The 18901-nt window shown below is 36.7% G+C and overlaps 2 non-coding genes across 2 annotated transcripts; both read left to right on the top strand.

The window, feature by feature from the left end:
• The first annotated feature begins 1012 nt into the window (after positions 1-1012).
• Positions 1013-1085, top strand: TRNAA-UGC (transfer RNA alanine (anticodon UGC)). The gene has a single exon. It is a non-coding gene; the product is annotated as a tRNA-Ala (tRNA).
• Positions 1086-6515: 5430 nt separating this feature from the next.
• TRNAA-UGC (transfer RNA alanine (anticodon UGC)) lies at positions 6516-6588 on the top strand. The gene has a single exon. It is a non-coding gene; the product is annotated as a tRNA-Ala (tRNA).
• Positions 6589-18901: the final 12313 nt, after the last annotated feature.

Below are 18901 nucleotides of genomic sequence, written 5' to 3'. Positions count from 1 at the left end.
ATAAAAAGAGAAATTTAAAATTAAATTATTTCTAATATAGAAATGTGTCATTCTTTTTTAAATAAATATATAAAAAATCAAGTCAAATAAAATGGAATAGAGAAAGTTATGTGACACCATTTCTTTTTTCTAATATGTGCAAGAAAAAATGATCCATTTTTATATCTAGAGGTCAGTGTTCATAATTATCCTACCGTAGAGTCAGAAGAGACCACATTTGGTGATCTTTGATATTAATTAAAGTAGATGTATGTTTCATTTTGTTTCCTTAACTTTGTTTAGAATTTTAAATAGAACTAGTTTATCTTAGCTGGAAGATCTTTGATGTTTGTAGCGTAGATTTAAAATCTAAAGATCATCTTTTGTGGGTTAGGGACTCAACAAAATCTTTAGGCTTAATGCATATGTGGCCTCCTAAATTTGTTTTTTTTTTTTATTTTGCCACCTCAACTAAGTGTTGTTCTTATTGAACCCCTGAACTCGTCCTCAAGTGTGTCTATCAAACCCCCTAAATCTGATTTTTATTAGAAGCAGAAATTAAATTAGGGAAATGAAGGTGGAGTAATATTTTAGACATGTGTTAAGCTATTCTTTAGGTCATGGATGTGTCAGTTTCTACTGGTTCTGCTTTTTCACTGCGGGCTTAATTAAGAGCTACTCTTTTTTTCCCTCTCAATTGCTGCTACTCTTAGCTAAAAGATGGCATGATTAAATTAGAATATATATTAGTATGTTACTACAATGAAGATAAAATACTATGTAAGTCAGATTGTGTTTAATAGATATACTTGAAGACGAATTCAGGATTCATTAGGAACAATACTTAATTAAGTTGCTAAAATAAAAAATAAAAAGGGACAAATTTAGGGGGCCGCATATGTTAAGTCAAATCTTTATGTTGTCCTACTTGCAGAGTGCTTAGTTGCAAATAGCAGTGACTCCTAACTGTTGTGTAAAAATGGGAATAAAGTTCTTTTGTATATATGGTCTATATATGATCCATGCGTTAAAAGGGGATGTAGCTCAAATGGTAGAGCGCTCGCTTTGCATGCGAGAGGCACGGGGTTCGATCCCCCGCATCTCCACTTTGTTGTACACTGTAACCATCACATTTTTTGACTTTCTTTCTTTCTTTTTTTTGAAAAATAATACTAATAATTCCTGAACTGGTAACTAGTTTACACTTCAGACAATCAATTTCAGGTGGTTATAGTAAGGAACTATGGAACAAAGATGCACAGCTGCAAAAAATGGATATTAAAAAGCAGAGGATTATGAAGTTAGAAAGAACTCTATCAGCTGCACGAACAGAATATGAAATTTTTAATGAACTTTATCTAGTGCTGCCGTTTTGGTTGTTAGACTTTAAGGAATCATCACGACATAAAGGGAGTACTTGTCTTACTTATTTTATTGGAGATTCAGCAGATACACTAAATATTTAGCAAACATTGTACCTTAGGTGTTTGACGAAAACCAATGAAACTGATATTTGGTGCCAGATTCTCCTAAGTGAAAACATGTTGAAATCAAAAGAAATTATGGGTCTCAACTCTCACTAGTACTACTTCCAAATGAACATATTTTTTTAAGGGAAAAGATGCAAATATATCTCTCAACTGGAGGGAAAAATTATGGAGGGAAAATGAAATTTCTGAATTGTTCTTTTTTGCTTTTTGGATGAAGCATTTCTCTCACATTGGTTATGGAAAAGGTAAGTTCTTGTGCTTAAATATAGATGCACTCCTTCTAGATACTAAAGGGTTGAGAAGAAGACAAGTCTCACGTCGTCGTCGCTGGCTTGGCGCTTTGGATTTGGTTAATTAATTGATTAATCTTTTTTGACCAAATTTATTTAATTTTTAATTCTTTAATTATTAATTAAAATCCTAATTATGACCCGTTTTTCCTAATTTGGTTTTGACCTGCTGATCCGTTTTCCTTACCAAAATAATTCAAATTATTCCCGCCCATCTGTTAGAACACAACCTATCTGAAAGGGTGCAACTCACTTTCTGAACCAACGCTTCCATGGCTATATATATCCTGCTGATCTTCAGATATTCCTTATGAATTTTCTGGTCTTCTCTTCTCTTCTACTTCTTGCACTTCATAAAATTTTCGTGTGATTTACTGCCGTTAAGTGAGTTTTGATGTCACCAGAGTCTGTTGTACCGCTATAATGGTGAGTAAATCGTTCTGTCCTGGGAGGATATATTCCAACACCTCGGGTACATTGACGGTGATAATTTCCTTAAGAACACACTGTGAATTCAGTGGGCTCGATTTAATTTCTACATAGTTTATAGATACTGTTTTCTAAAATATTCTAGAATCTGTTTATCTTCATTTTCGAATACAGATTTATAACAAATATATCCCTCGTTAAAAAAGTAGTGCATATATACCCCTGCTGTTAGGGGTGTTCATGGTTCGGTTTGGGTCGGTTATTGATTAAAATCATAACAAAACCAATTTAGTCGGTTTTTATATGTCTAAAACCATAACCAAACCAAATAAAATAATAACCACCGGTTTGGTTATTGTCGGTTTGGTTCAATTTTTCGGTTTATGACTAGCAACCATGAGACTTTTCAGTAAAACATTAAAAAGTTGAAAAAAACATGTCTTTTTTTTGTTCAAACGATAACTTTTATTTATAGTTTAAGGTGGAACATACATCATAGCAACATTTCACTATTAGTGATAGTGTAGTACTCGAGTTACCTAAAGTTGCTAAACTATTACATATAGTGCTAAAAACTAATTTAGTAGTGGTTGCACCATTTTTGTCATCTTAATACACATACCTGGAATTAAAGTAGAGCATAGGAGCTTTTAGTTGTTGTTACAAACATACATATTAATTAAACATAAAGATTACCTAAAATTAAAATGAAAATATATGAAATAAAAAAACTGTGTAATGATCCCAAACTTTGGGACAGTACTTGCATTTTGTCCTCATTTCTCCCATTTTATTAAAAAAAACTTTGTGTAATGATCCCAAACTTCAGATGTTTTTCTATCATTATCCCCAAGGCTAGGGTCTCGACTACAAGGAGTTGTTCTTTTCTGCTTTTTAGGAGGATTACCCATGAAAAAAGTATTAGGGCATTACCATGTTCTTGAGTTGCAGCAAATGCTGATGTTACTGAAGTATCTTCTATAGGAACCTCCAAATCTACAACCTCTGTGCTTTTCATATGAAAAATATTAGAAGTTTAGGACCTATTCAGACAAGAAAAAAGAAAGGTATAAATTCGAAAAAAAAAAAAAAAAACCTAAAATCAAATGGCTGACAAAGAAAGGCTAAAAATTTAAGTTAAAGACATTTGATTCTAACGTAAGCTTCAGTTAAAAGACTTAAAGACATGGGCTTGGACATATTCTTAAAAACATGGGCCTTAAACAATCATGTGAAATAAGTAGACCAAAAATCAAATTAATGATTAAAAGGTATAAAATATTTATAATTATTTATGAAAAACTAGTATTATACATATAAATAATTATAAATTTATGTATATAATTTATCGGATTGGTTCGGTTATTTTTTAATAGAACCATAATCAAACCAAATATTATCGGTTTTTTAAATTTAAAACCAAATCAAACCAAACCAAATCAAATGTCGATTTTTTTATTCGGTTTGGTTAAATTTTCGGTTTGGTTTTGGTTTTAACCAAAACCGTGAACAACCCTACCTGCCGTTACACAACTGATGCAAATATACCCTTTTCGTTGAGTTTTTTTAAAGAAACATTTAGCTTGTTTTTTAATTAAAAAAAATAAATCTACCTATTTTTTAGTAGACTTTTTTTTAAAGCCACGTGGTAATTTTTTCTGGTGGATCGGGTGTGGTTCATTTAAAAAGATGGATAGACTTTTTTTTTTAAAGCCAAGGAGATATTTTTTTTAAATGAACGACACAACCCACTAGAAAAAATATTTCTTGGCTTTAAAAAAATGGCTAGACTTATTTTTTAAAGTCACATGACGTTTTTTTTTAATTAAAAGAGATAAGCTAAATGAATAACAAAATTCTAGCAGCGAAAAGGGCATATTTGCACCATTTGTGTAACTGGAGGGGTATATGTTTGGGTCGAAATAATTAGGGCGTCATGCGGAAGCTTACAATTGCAAACCTTGAATGATAATAAATCAGACAACGGAAATATACTAAAAGGGCGTAATATTATAATATGATTTGGTCAAGTGACCTACATATTGCAAAAACTAATATAACAAAGAAAACATTAAAATTATGAGAAGAATAATTTCCCCCTAAACGAGACTCTTTTGAGGACTACATTGTGGATGTTATTGTGTTTTATGTGAGTGAGACGGATCTTCAATTTACAGAAGTCCGAAACGTTTCCTCCAAGAAAGGATTATTCAACTTGGAAGAGATATTTTCCACCAAAGAAACCTTTTCCATCAAGAAAACCTTTTTGAAATAAAACACAATTATGGTTGAATCTAAATAAGGTTGGAAATTCAGGGAAAACCCTAACAAATCTCCCCTTGGCATGAATTTTCTGCCAAAATAATCTCGATTATCCATCTTCATATAATCTTCATCACTGTTGCTTGTCATTGTTAAAAGTAGGTATGGTTGAAAATTTGAGCCTATGCTTTAAAAGTGAGCGCAGGTTGAAACTGTAGCCCATGCGTTAAAAGTGAATATGGTTGAAATTAGCCCAAGCGTTTAAAGTAAGCAAGGGTTGAAATTTGAGCTCATACGTTAAAAGTAAGCATGAGTTGAATAGAGCTCATGCGTTAAAATAAGCAAGAATTAAATATTATTTTTGTTTAAAAAATATGCAACAGGATTGTTGAAAATATGACTGAAAATTGTCTCCACATGTGGTTGGGTTGGGGGGGGGGGGGGGCTCAAAAATCTTCATCATTGTCGAGTTGGTTGCAACTTCACCTGATCCAGCTTGAACCTGTCTTCAACCTAGTTGAACCATTGGCTTTGATACCACTTGTTGGGATCAAAATAATTAGGGCGTCATGCGAAAGCTTACAATTGCTAACCTTGAACGACAATAAATTAGACAACAACGAAAATATATTAAAAAGGCGTAATATTATAATATGACTTGGTCAAGTGACCTGCATATTGCAAAAACTAATATAAAAAAGAAAACATTAAAATAGAGAATAATTTCCCCCTAAATGAGACTCTTTTGAGGACTACATTATGGATGTTACTGTGTTTTATGTGAGAGAGACAGATCTTCAATTTATAGAAGTCCGAAACTTTTCCTCCAAGAAAGGATTATTCAAATATAGAAGAGATCTTTTCCACCAAGAAAACTTTTTTGAAATAAAACACAATTATGGTAGAATCTAAATAAGATAGGAAATTCAGGGCAAACCCTAACAGTATATTGCACCATTTGTGTAACGATGGTGGTATATATGCACCACTTTTTAACGAGGGGTATATCTGCTCTAAATCGCAAAGTCAAGAGGTATATTTGCACCTTTTCCCTTTTTTTAAAAAATATACTAACATAAGGTACTAGTGAAGGGGTAATTCTAACCCGAAATTTAATGTTAAAGGCAATTGGAGTCCAATAGGTAAAAAGAGAGAAAATTTAAACAGTTCTTAATAAGTTATATACATTGTCAATGCAAGAAAATCTTACACCATCAGGTCATCTCACCTGTTGGTAGTAAGAGACATGTCTTAATTTCAAAATTACAACTTCCACACAAATAAAGAGTCTCACCCGTGAATATCCTTTGCTGACCTGATAGTACTAAGAAAAAATTACAATGTTGATGTGTATAACTTAAATTTTTATTACTAATATGTTATCACCTTAGATTTCCCACTATTTATTCTTTCGCCTTATCGTTATAAGGCCCCCGTCATGACAAAAATGCGAGTAAAGTTCTTTTAATGGGTGACACGAACGACTAAAAGAATGAGATGTATTATGGGACATAAAATGTATTACATACATACGATCATTAATTCTTAAATCAAGTTATTGTTCCAACCCTTAAAAAAAAAACTTAAAATATAAATACTCAATAGCATGATGATACATTTATATATAACTTCGACCGCAAGCATGCGCAATGGAACACAAACAGTCAAGTGAAATTCAATTCGTGAAATATTTGGAATCATTACCGCAAGTAGGGGTGTCAAAATGGCAGCTTGGGTTGAAATTAGGCATGTCAAAATGGGTTGAGTTAATAAGTTGACCCGCATCCGAAAGTTACTTGGGTTAAAAAGGATTGGGCTGAAATGCGCTAACACCCGGGTCATAACCAAACACGCCAAATTCTTACTAAGTTTTAAATTCTTTGTTTGTTTTCTAATAATTTGTTTGAGTACCTAATAAACAAATTTCATTATATTATGACTATATAACACATCAAATATAAATATGTCTTTTTGAAAATATTTAGACAAAATTTCTCATAGGTCAATATGTCTTATATTACATATATCGGGTATATATACCAACTTATATGCACAATCAGCATATGGGGATGTAGCTCAAATGGTAGAGCGCTCGCTTTGCATGCGAGAGGCACGGGGTTCGATCCCCCGCATCTCCACTCAAACGTTTTTTGCCTTTGCTGGCAATATTTTAACATCCAGAAATCAATGCTCAGAAGACAAATATAGAATGCAGATTGCTATGCAGTAATCATTATGAAAGATATGCTGGTTTTTTAAAAAATTTGTTTATGTTTTTTCCCCCATGTATTAAGTAGCGAGTCCGGAACCAAAATGAAAAAAAAAAAAAACATTTTGAATCAAAATACCCCAACAAAAAAAAAAGTTACCAAAATACCTTTAGCGCAGTATTTTACTGCGCTATAGCACTTCACGGAGACGGAGCCGTTAAGTGCTATAACGCAGTAAAATACTGCGCTATCCAAAACTTTCTCTCACCTATAGCGCAGTATTTTACTGCGTTGTAGGAGTCCGCCATTTTCAATAACATCACATTTTCACTCCTCTTTACGTGGTTTATCTTTTTTACGTAGTTTAGCCGTATATTAATCATGCTTTGAGATTCCGGAACTTCAATATTTTATATAGAACTCTAGTTATATTTGTACGATTAATAAAACAGGCTCAACACATCAAGAATACGCAATACTTTGGATTGTCATTTTAGTTGTTGAAAAGTGCTCGAAGTCCTTTTTTGTTTGAAGACTTGCAGTCATTAGCTTTAAGTTATTTATCTTTAGGGTTTCGTCTTAGTTTTAAATTAATGCTTAACTTTATTTCGAATGTGTCACTTTTTATTATTATTAATTTAGGATGTGAAACTATAAACAATAATAAAGACTAAGATAATATTTATAAATATGCAAAAAATAGATAATATTTACGATAAATTGTACAACACTAATGTATATACACTATCGAGGATGGGTCCCACATGTAGTATGCCGGAGACTATCCCTAGGCCTAAGACTCATACCATCCCCACCGCTCTCGCCATTGTCTCCATTGCCCTTTTTCCTCTTAATAACCGGACGCTCCAAGCCATGATCATCTCCTCTTCCCCAAGCCCTTGCGCCCTTAACTAGAACGTGCTTCTTCTTGGGATATGTTCCCGCTGGCACGCTCAGAACCTCAGGCTGAGCTGGGTCTGGAAACTCGACCTCTTCCTCGTCGGGAGTCGCCACCGCAGGCGCCGAAGGATGAACCTGAAAAGTATATAAATATTAGTACCATTTTTTATTTATATCGAATACATTAACGTTATTTATTTAATCAAACCTATGTGTCAACGGGCGCTTGAGTAGGCTGCTGAGATGGGTCTGTAGGCTCCTGAGATGGGTGTGGTGGTGAATATGAGGTAGTCTCCTGGACGACATGCTGTTCGAAGTCCAAATAAAGGTTATAAAAATTCAATAAATATTTACCTTATATTGAATAAAATTAGTTTTAAGTAAAAAACTTACATGCGCCTCGGTAGTCTCATGAGAAGACACCTCTGTCTCGACAGGCTGATGAGAATGCTCCGGAATGGGCAGCTCATGTGGACCCACTGGCGCCGAATCCTAAAATATGAAAAAAATGAAATAATAAGTACTTTTAATGATCAAATATGTATATTAAATATTGACCTTATATTGAATAAAACTAATTTTAATTAAAAGCTTACATGTGGCTCGACAGTCACATGGGAAGACATCGCTGGCTCGGCAGGCCCATGAGAAAATGCCTGAGTGGGTGGCTCTGATGGACCCGCTGGCGCCGAATCCTAAAATATAAAACAGTACTAAATAATGAGTAATATATATATATATATATATATATATTTAAAATAAATAATTTAAATGAACAAATAAGTATTTTAAATACTAACCGGGATAAAAAACTCATCGAAGTCAAGAATCCGGGCTCCCTCTAAATTCCTCACAGGCCGCTCATCAGCTAATGAAGCGCGTAACGCCGCCCAATCAACGTTATCACGCTCCTCGATATATGCATCCTGGCTCGCTGTGATGAAGACCCGGGTATCTCAGCAAGTAAGAGCGCCGGCGTAAACGTAGGTGAGTCCCCAGGTGAGCTGCCACTGGCCTGGAAGGGTTGCGGATGGACAAGACCGTGAACACCCTCTGGAATGGGATCGGCCTCATCCGCCTCATCTACCAGATGATGTCCTCCACCACCAGGTCCTCTAGCAGCAGCGCCGCGTCCTCTACGCGCATGGCGTCCTCCGGCAGCACGACGTCCTTTGCCAGCACGGCCTCCTCCTCTGGGAGCACCCGGCGCTGCCTGATACTCAGCCTCCGGAACAGGCTCCGCCATGCGTCTAATCTCGCCTGCCTGCCGGATACGATCCTCGGAAATCCTAACCATCTCCGCGGCAAGCCCCGCAAGCCCAGGGTAAGGCATATGCTCTAACCCCAAGATGCGTAAACGTTGTACGGCCACCAGCTGCATTTGTGTTTAACAGAAACAAAAAAAAGTTTATTTTTAAAACGTAACAATTAATGAAATTAGATAAATCTAAATACGATAAACTTACCAATGCCTCGTACTGCCCCGCGAGTGCTGAGTATCCTACATCCCTAGGGGGACGCAGAGCTGGGTTGCCAATCAATCGGCGTGTGATCTGATGATACCAGCTCATGTACTGCTCAATGGGAGTCAAATGGCCGACCACCGCTAAAGTGCCCAACCTGTTCTCCCAACGGTGGAGCTGGACATCCATAAAAGCCAAAAAAATCGTCATCAACGGCAGCCCGATCGTCCCGCTGGTAGTGTCGGAGCTCATGACGGACATCGGGGGTATACTCTGTGTATGCCCAAACTGTCGTAAGACACGCTCGGGCATGTGATCCTCTACGATGTCCAGGTGTATCAATGGACACCGCGACCTCCAAACCCCCTGACCTGCCCTACAGAAGGGGGGCAAACCATCTAATATAGTAGTGTACGGCGTCCATATAAATAGCTGCATAACATATAAATACAAATCATTGATCACCAAGTAGAAAAGACGTTTAATTAAATTATTAATGTAAATTTAAATAGTTTTACCGCATCGTCCGTCATGTGATCAAGCTGGTCCCGGAATGGAAGAATATTGTGGTGCGTATCGACATCCCGGTCAAAACCCGCTGTCCACCTCCTCGCATAAGGCATGTCAATCTCGAGGTGATGCCTAGGTACGGGCTGAAAAGGCAGCATCCTCTCCCACGCCCATAACTGTAAGTGATATTAGAAAATACGATTTTTTAGTCGTCCTTTCAAGAGGTTTGTTGACATTAAAGGAACGCACGCTTAAAATATTACCTGGAGAAGAGCAAAAAATCCACACACATATCTGACAGCACCAATAGACGCTCGGCACAGGCATCTGTAAAGATACGCCAAAACAGCACCGCCCCAGCTGTAGTCTCCCAAGCGGTCCAGATGCTCCAAGAAAACCAAGTAACGTAAACTGACAAAGGCACCCGATGAATTCGGGAACAAGATGCCCCCGAATATAATAAGCAGGTACAATTGGGCATGACGATCAACATCGTCCTGCGGGGTGCCGTCGTCAACCGGATCCAGGCCCTCCAAATAAGTGCAGAGTGCACTAAGCTGAACCCGACTCTGTCCCGAGATCTGGGCCGCGGCATCAGGCACGAAGTGGGTGAGCCTAGTCAACTCCGTCACCCATGTCCTACCAGGAGGAGGCTCGTCCCGAGTGTACAGTGGCTCTCCATCTACCCGCAATCCAAAGAGGGCCTCCACATCCTGAAGCGTAATCGTGGCCTTACCAATGCGAAGATGGAAGGTATGTGTCTCTGGCCTCCACCGCTCAACCATGGCCGTAATGAGCGCCCAATCATGCTGTACCCGACCAACAGACACGCAACGATAGATGCCGCCCCGAAACAATATCTCCAACACGCGAGGGTGTGGGGGGTGCTCGCATAAAAGAGCTCACGCTCTCTGCAGCCTACGGGGACAGAGCCTAGTAGATATCCCTATAGTACTGGCCCATAATAACTATGACCTATGATTGTCTTGCAAAGACAATACTGATCTATCAGTGGGCCCCGAGTGAACAGCGGGCCCCGGGTGATCATCGGGCGCCGGGTGAGCATCGGGCGCCGGGGGAACATTGGGCCCAGGGGGAACATTCGGATCCATGAAAGAGTCCGGTCTGTACAAACTAAATTAGTCATTATTCTTGAAATGAAAGATAAATTATATTAACTAATCGAAATTCAGCAGTAATATTTGTTTGGAACTCTATTTTGAATATGTAATATATTTTTAGTTGATCAAATAGACAACACAACTACGATAAAATTAAACTAAAAGAGTATATTCGTCGACCACATATTTTCCTATAAACTTTACATTTTTTTAGTTAGCTTATGTATTTATGAAAGAAGAATTTTAACTATTCTTTTTAAGATAATCTTTTTTTATTTAACATATATATTCACGCTTTTAAAATTATATAGATTAACATTTCATAATTGTTTACAACTTGTTTGGATGGTTGTTACCTATTGTATTATATTATGTTGTTAATTTAAATAAAATGTTTGCTTTGATTGCTACTTTAATTTTATTGTTATGTAACGACGAAAGGTTCTATTTTATGTAACCACTGATTTGGTCCTATACAATATAACACAATACGATAAATGTCAAAACAATACATAATAATCATCCAAACAAAGTGTTAACAACATAATAATTCATTACCAATCGACTTCTTTCAATTCATAAAGAATGTTTAACAAATACTCAATTAACAAAATAATAATTCATTAACAATTCATAAATAATTAACCAAATTAACAACTCATAACATATAACAAATTAACAATTCATAAATAATTAACCAAATTAACAACTCATAAACATATAACAAATTAACAATTCATAAACATTAAACAAATTAACAATTCATAAACTTTTAACAAATAATGAATTAAACAAAAAAAAAAAAAATGGAACAGTGGCTGAGGCCACTGCCCCATCCGATCAACCCAAAAAAAAAACGAAATTTATGCATTTTTTTTTTGGAAATTAACGACGATTAAATGTTAAACATGCATGCAATATAATGTGTATAACAAAATAATAACAAAAGTTCATAGTAGAAAACCTTAATCGAAGAATTTTTGTAGAGTTACTTTAATCGAGTTGTACGGCGCTTTTTCTCAAAATTCGAACTTAGAATCTTGCTCCTTGACTTGAATATACCGAGAATTTACACTTTCCGAATGAAATTTAATAAAAAAAACACGTTTTTAAGACGTGGGGACCACCTTGGCTCGTCTCCAATGGCGTTTTGAATTTATTTTTTCCACTGGAGGGGACCAGTGGTGGAACCCGATCGGGTTATGGTGAAGTAATATAGCGCAGTATTTTACTGCGCTATAGGAGAGAGACAAACTCCTATAACGCAGTAAAATAATGCGCTATAGGTGAGAGAATCTTTTGGATAGCGCAGTATTTTACTGCGTTATAGCACTTAACGGCTCCGTCTCCGTGAAGTGTTATAGCGCAGTAAAATACTGCGCTAAAGGTACTTTGATAATTTTTTTTTGTTGGGGTATTTTGGTTCAAAATGTTTTTTTTGAGGGTATTTTGGTTCCGGACTCTTAAGTAGCAACCAGGAAAGATAACATCATATATCTTCATTTTCTTTCTTCAATTTTTGACGGTGTAAAGAATGGATGTTGAGCCTAACTCAATCCAAAAGCTAGTTCATGAGGGAAGGATTGTCCAAGTCCATATAAAAAGTCCAAGCATCTAGTGGCGAAGCCACATCAGCTTTAGGGGTGTCACCGACATCCCTTTGTCGGAAAATTGCACTGCGTAGGTAAAAATATTTTTTATGTATATATATTACATATTGACACCTCTTAACTTCTTCGTGGATTTTCTTTTTTATATTTTGACACCCCTTAGTAAAATTTCTGGCTCCCCCACTGCAAGCATCCATCCCACAACCGATGTGGGAGAATCAGCACCCCTCACACCCAGAACTCGACATCTGAAGCGTGGACAATATAAGATTGGACTCAGGATTTCATTGATCACACTAACTTGTCTTTCTATTTTCCTCACCTAATCATTTTCCCCACTGCAGTAGTGTTACGTCTTTCACAACCAAAAATTCCACATCTACACCAGTATTTGTCACGTTTCCCTTTCTATTTCAATGCGTGTTTGACACCCAATGAAAATGGACGGTCATGACTAATAAAGGTTTCATTTCACAACAAAAATCAACGACATACATGTGCCTTGACAGCGTGCAGACTTTATATTTATATTAAAAATTCATAAAATATTTATAACCGTTAGATTATGAACTTATTATCATTGTATATTAGCTTGAACTCATTGTAAAAGTTTAAAAACTTCAAAGAATGAATTCGCCTTTGTGCCTTGACCACTGATGAGTTTTGACTAGTCCTGGCCCACTCAGTTTCCAAGAAAACTCAAGATCGAAAATCTGCATGTCAGTCATGGGACGAGAATTCCTCATTTGTTTTTTACACTGGCATTGAAGGGGACTAGCATTGCTTCTTGAAACTGTGTTTCTTTGATTTACTTTATGGCATTGAAAAGGACTAGCATATCCAGAAATTGTGTTTCTTTGATTTACTTTATGGCATCCAATTTACTAGAAAATTAAAATTGAAACAAAAACTTATTATTGAGATGCATAAACTTATTTTGGGTTCTGTCTTTGATTTTTTTTTTTTTTTTTTTTTTTTTTTTTTTTTTTTGGGGTTATTAAGGTCGCATATGTGGATTAAATGGGTCTCAGATTTTTGGGTGTGAAGGTGAACCCACAAGTAAGTGTTATGACATGCCACTTAAGTAATGCACAAAAAATTTAAACGGATAAATAAACATCTTCCGGTAAGAGTGACCTTTAGAAGGAACAACGAATATAATTGAGTGACTTTTGTTTAACAAAAGAATAGTGACCAGTAATTTCACAATATCATATAAAGGGGGACTTAAAAAACACTTTTAAATTGTTTGTATTTTACACGAGGTACTTTAGTTTAGATAAACTCCATTAACAAATTTCCACGAGTAGGTGGTCACAATGGATATAAGTTGAATGAAAGTGAAAGGTCGAAGGCTCGTAGATGTATGGGGGGAGCATTTTCAAAATGAGAATCAACTACTTTTAGTAAGGAAAGCTCTCCCATCGTTGTTATCTTTAATCAGTACTCTAATGCACTTATATTCTCTCTAATGTCAACATCTTCATTATTATATTTTGCTTGCTTCTGCGATTTTTCAAAATATTTATGGTACATAGGAGAGATAGGTGAAGATATAGGGAAAAAGGGAGAAATGAAAGAAAAGGACATGATCAGACCTTTGCTAACTTATGTAGATTAATTAAGTAGTCGTGGGTTAATGTAATACGTTAGGCGACATGAACGTGATGTGTAATTAAAGTCCAAGAGATAATATTTCGTCTAATCACATTGTTAGGAACCGGAGAAATAATCAGTAGGATGTATTTGGTATGCTAATTTGTAGAAAATTTAATGTTTTATCTTGATGACATTTTCTAGTGCCGTTTTGGTTACTCAAAAATGTTTTGAAGGAAAAAAACAAGAAATTATTTTTCATCATAATAAAAATTTATTACTGGTACTCTCATTATCTCATAAAACAAACAACCTTCTATTGTTTCAGAATCAAGATTAATTCCAATAACACACATAATCTTATATTTTCACTTTAACCATTTGTCTCATTTGCGATAATAAAAGTTAGAAAAAAATATATATGAATTTAATTGATAATTCTAAAATATAGGGAGTTACTAATTAATTTCGTAAATACGAATTTTTGATATGGGTGTCTTAAAGAAAAGTCAGAAGGACTTATACCTAGAGAAGCTATATAGAGCGTAATTTTTCCCTTTTTGGAATATTTTTTAAAAATATACAGTTTTTGAAAATATTTATGCCACGTAACCCAATATACAATATTAGGAAAAGCATTATACACAGCCACACTGTATCAACCTTGTATAATAGGTATTTATACACAAAGTTTGAGCTACATGGCGTGATTTTTTTTTTAAATAGATAAAGAGCTAATCCCTCCCCCCCACCTTTTTTTTTCCAGTTTCTGGTACTAGTTCAAAAATATTTATATTTTCATCAAAGCTTGACCAAATACCTCAATTTTCTAAGATAAGTGTTTTTCTTTCTAAATAAGCACTTTTAACCTTTCAAAAGCTCAACAAATAAACTAGATGAATTTATGGACTCCAATGAAATTATAATTAGTAGGCGGTGATAATAATTTACGATTTTGAAGTTAATGGATTTTTTTTAACTTTAACTAAGATCATGCCCAATTATTACCAAGAACCTTGATTTATAATGCCTTACTATGTCGAGAATTCTAATAGTTGTTAAATGCGCAACTTATTAGGTTTTTTTAAAGAAAAAATTATTTGTTTTTAATTTTCTATATATGTTAGGAATAATCATTTAAAGTAAATTAGTTAGTAGCTTAAGAAAAATTGTATTTTGTGCCTCACATACTAACGTTAATTGTGTGATGCTTTTTTTCCCCCTTATAAATAGGTGGACCCAAATCTTAAACTCCTTGGTCCACAAATTCTGAATACATCAGCTTGTAAGATAAAAAGAAAACTCACACAATTAGTATAAGTTGTGTGAGGTAGGGCAATTCGCAGAATTGCCCTTCTTTTTGGGTGGTCTTTAAATTTTGCCCCTCATATTTGAAATCTTTAAATTTTACCTTTCGGCAAAAATCCATGGGTTCCTGGTTCGAACCCCCACTAAGTCAAAAATTTTAAAAAAAATCGCAAGACAGAGTTTAAATTTCGCTATGCCCCCACCGGCATAAACTTGTGAAGGAATTACCAAAGTTATGCCGGACCCGACATACTTATGCCTTATGGGCAGACTTGGCATAAGTATGCCGGGTCCGGCATAACTTTGGTAATTCCTTCACAAGTTTATGCCGGGTACGGCATACTTATGGACAAACTTTTAGTTAAACCTTAACTAAAAGACTTTTCCTAGTTATGTCTTGGGGCAGACTTTTAGTTAAGGCATAACTAAAAGTATGCCCCATAAGGCATAACTTTTCCTTAAGACATAGACTTTATCTTATAAGGCAAATTTTTAGTTATGCCTTAAGGAAAAGTTATGCCTTATAGGGCATACTTTTTGTCACGACCCAACCCCGTGGCCGCGACTGGTACCCAAACTGGGTACCCGTACATACCTACCTGACAGAACTTCGTACCATACAAAAAAACAAATTCTTTCAAACTGATGTTTACAAAATCAGGCCGATACAGATACTGCACGCGTGCGAACATATACATACCTGAACATACAGAAATTTACAGATAAGCCGATGAGACTAACATACAGACGGAGTCACAAAATCGTTCGTACCTACCAAACAGATGAAACCCGTAACCCACACATCTATCTACAGGCCTCTACAGACATACAGAATCAGATGACGGGACAGGGCCCCGCCGTACCCCAAAATACCATACATACAGAGTCTACAGATAACAGAAGATATATACCAAAAGTATTTGCTCCGGATCGAAGGAGCTCTTCAGAATAGCAGAATCCGAGCCCTAGACTGGCGGCGTATCACCAAGTGCGCCTGTACCTGCGGGCATGTAACGCAGCCCCCGAAGAACCGGGGGTCAGTACGAAAAATGTACCGAGTATGTAAAGCAGAAATATATCAAACATAATCATGATCTGGACCGGAAGCACAGAAATATAATAGACAGGCTCATAAGCCGGGCGGACAGAGTCATAGTCCCGACAAAACGGACAGAATCATAGTCCAGACAGACAGAATCAGAATTCATACGGACGTACAGAATCGGAACCCGTCGGCCAGATAATCCAGACGGACAGACGGAATCGTAACCGGTTGGACAGATAATCCGGACGGACATACAGAAGCATAACCAGTCGGACAGATAATCCGGACGGACATACAGAATCATAACCAGTCGGACAGATAATCTGGACGGACATACAGAAGCATAACCCGTCGGTCAGATAATCCAGACGGACATACAGAAGCATAAGTCATACAGACAGAAAGAATCACACATAGGGTGCAGGAACGTGGTCGCCACTCCTGCCATTGGCACCACAACACGTCAGATATTAGAAATTCTTCTCCGATCTCCGTCACACATCATAACATAACCACGGTACCCGGGGGCGGACAGATAACACAGCACCCCGAGCCCGGACACATCATACTTCATAATATATCCTCGGTAATCGGGGACGGACATATACCACAGTACCCCGAAACCGGACACATCATACTTCGGAATTCACATATGGGGCTCGGCGGCCCACCGCACGATATACATACCGGCCCGGGATCCGGTGAAAGGAATCATAGCACATGCACGAACTGATTAATGAAATACCACATACGTACAGATCGTCGTACAGATTCAACGGAACAGAAATAGGCCAACTGGCAGATCGAATCAAAGTATTCAGATAGTTTTCAAACTACGCACCTACACGTCACTTGGGGAGGCACGACAGATCATAACCCGAACTAGATTTTCAGATATCAAAACCATATTGTGAGATTTATATAAAAACAGTCATATTATGTTCAAAATGATAGTTCAGATGTTGCCTGTGAAAAACGGACGGAAATGAGGCAATTTAGATCATTCACGGGGTATCGGGGCTCCGTGGGCTCACCTCAGACCAACTCGAGGCAAGATACATAAATTACTGATAAAAGACCTTATGAGGTCATCCATAATCATTCGAAAGTATTCCGACTCCGTTTAGGAAGGTTTCGTACAAAAGCATACTTTAAAGATATTTTATAAGGACATAGTTTCAATCTTACTGAAGGAATTGGAGCAGATTTCCATATCGAATTTCGAGGAACGGAGTCGTATTTAAGGCTCGCGGCCGAGCCTATTATGTTCAGAACATGCCTAAGAATGAAGGGAAAGACTTTACATACCTTAGCTGCGTCTTACGCTTGTCCAAATTCAATTCCCGTTTCGCTCAAAATCTACAAATGGTCACATTTACCAATTGTCAATAGTAAGACTTTTAGCATTCTTTAATTCACTATTTGTCTACAGAAATTTGGGCAGCATCTCCCCTGCTTATATGCCTAGCCCGAATTTTTAATTCAGCAGTCAACAACACAACAACAATACCAACATCAATAATATCCTTTTTCATATCAACATATTCCATAAAACAGCCCACACGCTGTTTTCCAACTTTTATAAGTAATTAACTCAGTATACAATTATTTAATCGCGTCTTCTTCGTAAATAAACTAGTATTAACACAAATAGGAAAAGATTCATACCTTTCTCCTTTTAATATTGTTGTATCTTCCCTTTTTCACCTTAGTTTTATGCCACAACGCACTGCCATACGATTCTGCAGTGAAAACTATACGCTATCCGGACTGAAATTGGGAAATTATACCTGGTTTGGGCTAAAATTTGGTGGTGGAAAGTTGGGAATTTTCTGGGATTTTTTGGGGTGGTGTTCGTGGTTTTGGACTGAAAATGAGGGGGTCTCCCCCTCTTTATAATTGTTTTGGAAGCTGCCAGAAGCAGCTGGAAAAGTGCTCATCGCGATCGCGCTTCCTTCTGGCGCGATCGCGTAGAGTTAAATGATTTCCTTCTGCGCGTTCGCGCCCCCTCTGGGCGCGTTCGCGCAGGGTTAAAATTTCTGACTGGATGTTCGTTCAGTAAAACGGCCATAACTTTTGATCCCGATATCGTATGAGAGCCTACGACCTATGGATGGAAAGATAATTCAATTATCTACAACTTGTATTTCTGGACGTTTTCCCAAATTTTAAACTTATAATACCGTTTTTGCCCCTAGAAGTCAGATCATCCGAAAATGCTTCCTTAAATTGTCCTTTTGGAGGGCTTCCACTTTGATTTGGCCCAAGGGTCCTTCTTGAGTTGTGTTTAACTTCACATATGTGATTCATATAATTTGTCACATGTCCCAAAAAAAATCTTGACGTGTGGGCCCACCTCAGCTTACAAATAATTCGACGTTCGAAAATGCAGGATATAACACTTTTAGTCATGCCTTATGGGACATACTTGTAGTTGTGTCTTAACTAAAAGTTTGCCTCATAAGGCATAACTAGGAAAAGACTTTTAGTTAAAGCTTAACTAAAAGTTTGCCCATAATTATGCCGGACCCGGCATAAACTTGTTAACGAATTACCAAAGTTATGCCGGAACCGGCATACTTATGCCAAGTCTGCCCATAAGGCATGAGTATGCCGGATCCGGCATAACTTTGGTAATTCCTTAACAAGTGTATGCCGGGTCTGGCATACACGCGACCCAAACCTTGC

Source organism: Lycium barbarum, chromosome 7 (genome assembly GCF_019175385.1).
Source record: "Lycium barbarum isolate Lr01 chromosome 7, ASM1917538v2, whole genome shotgun sequence".
In the NCBI taxonomy this organism is placed as follows: Eukaryota; Viridiplantae; Streptophyta; class Magnoliopsida; order Solanales; family Solanaceae; genus Lycium; species Lycium barbarum.
The sequence above is the reverse complement of the archived record's forward strand: the minus strand, read 5'-3'. Positions and strand labels throughout refer to the sequence as shown.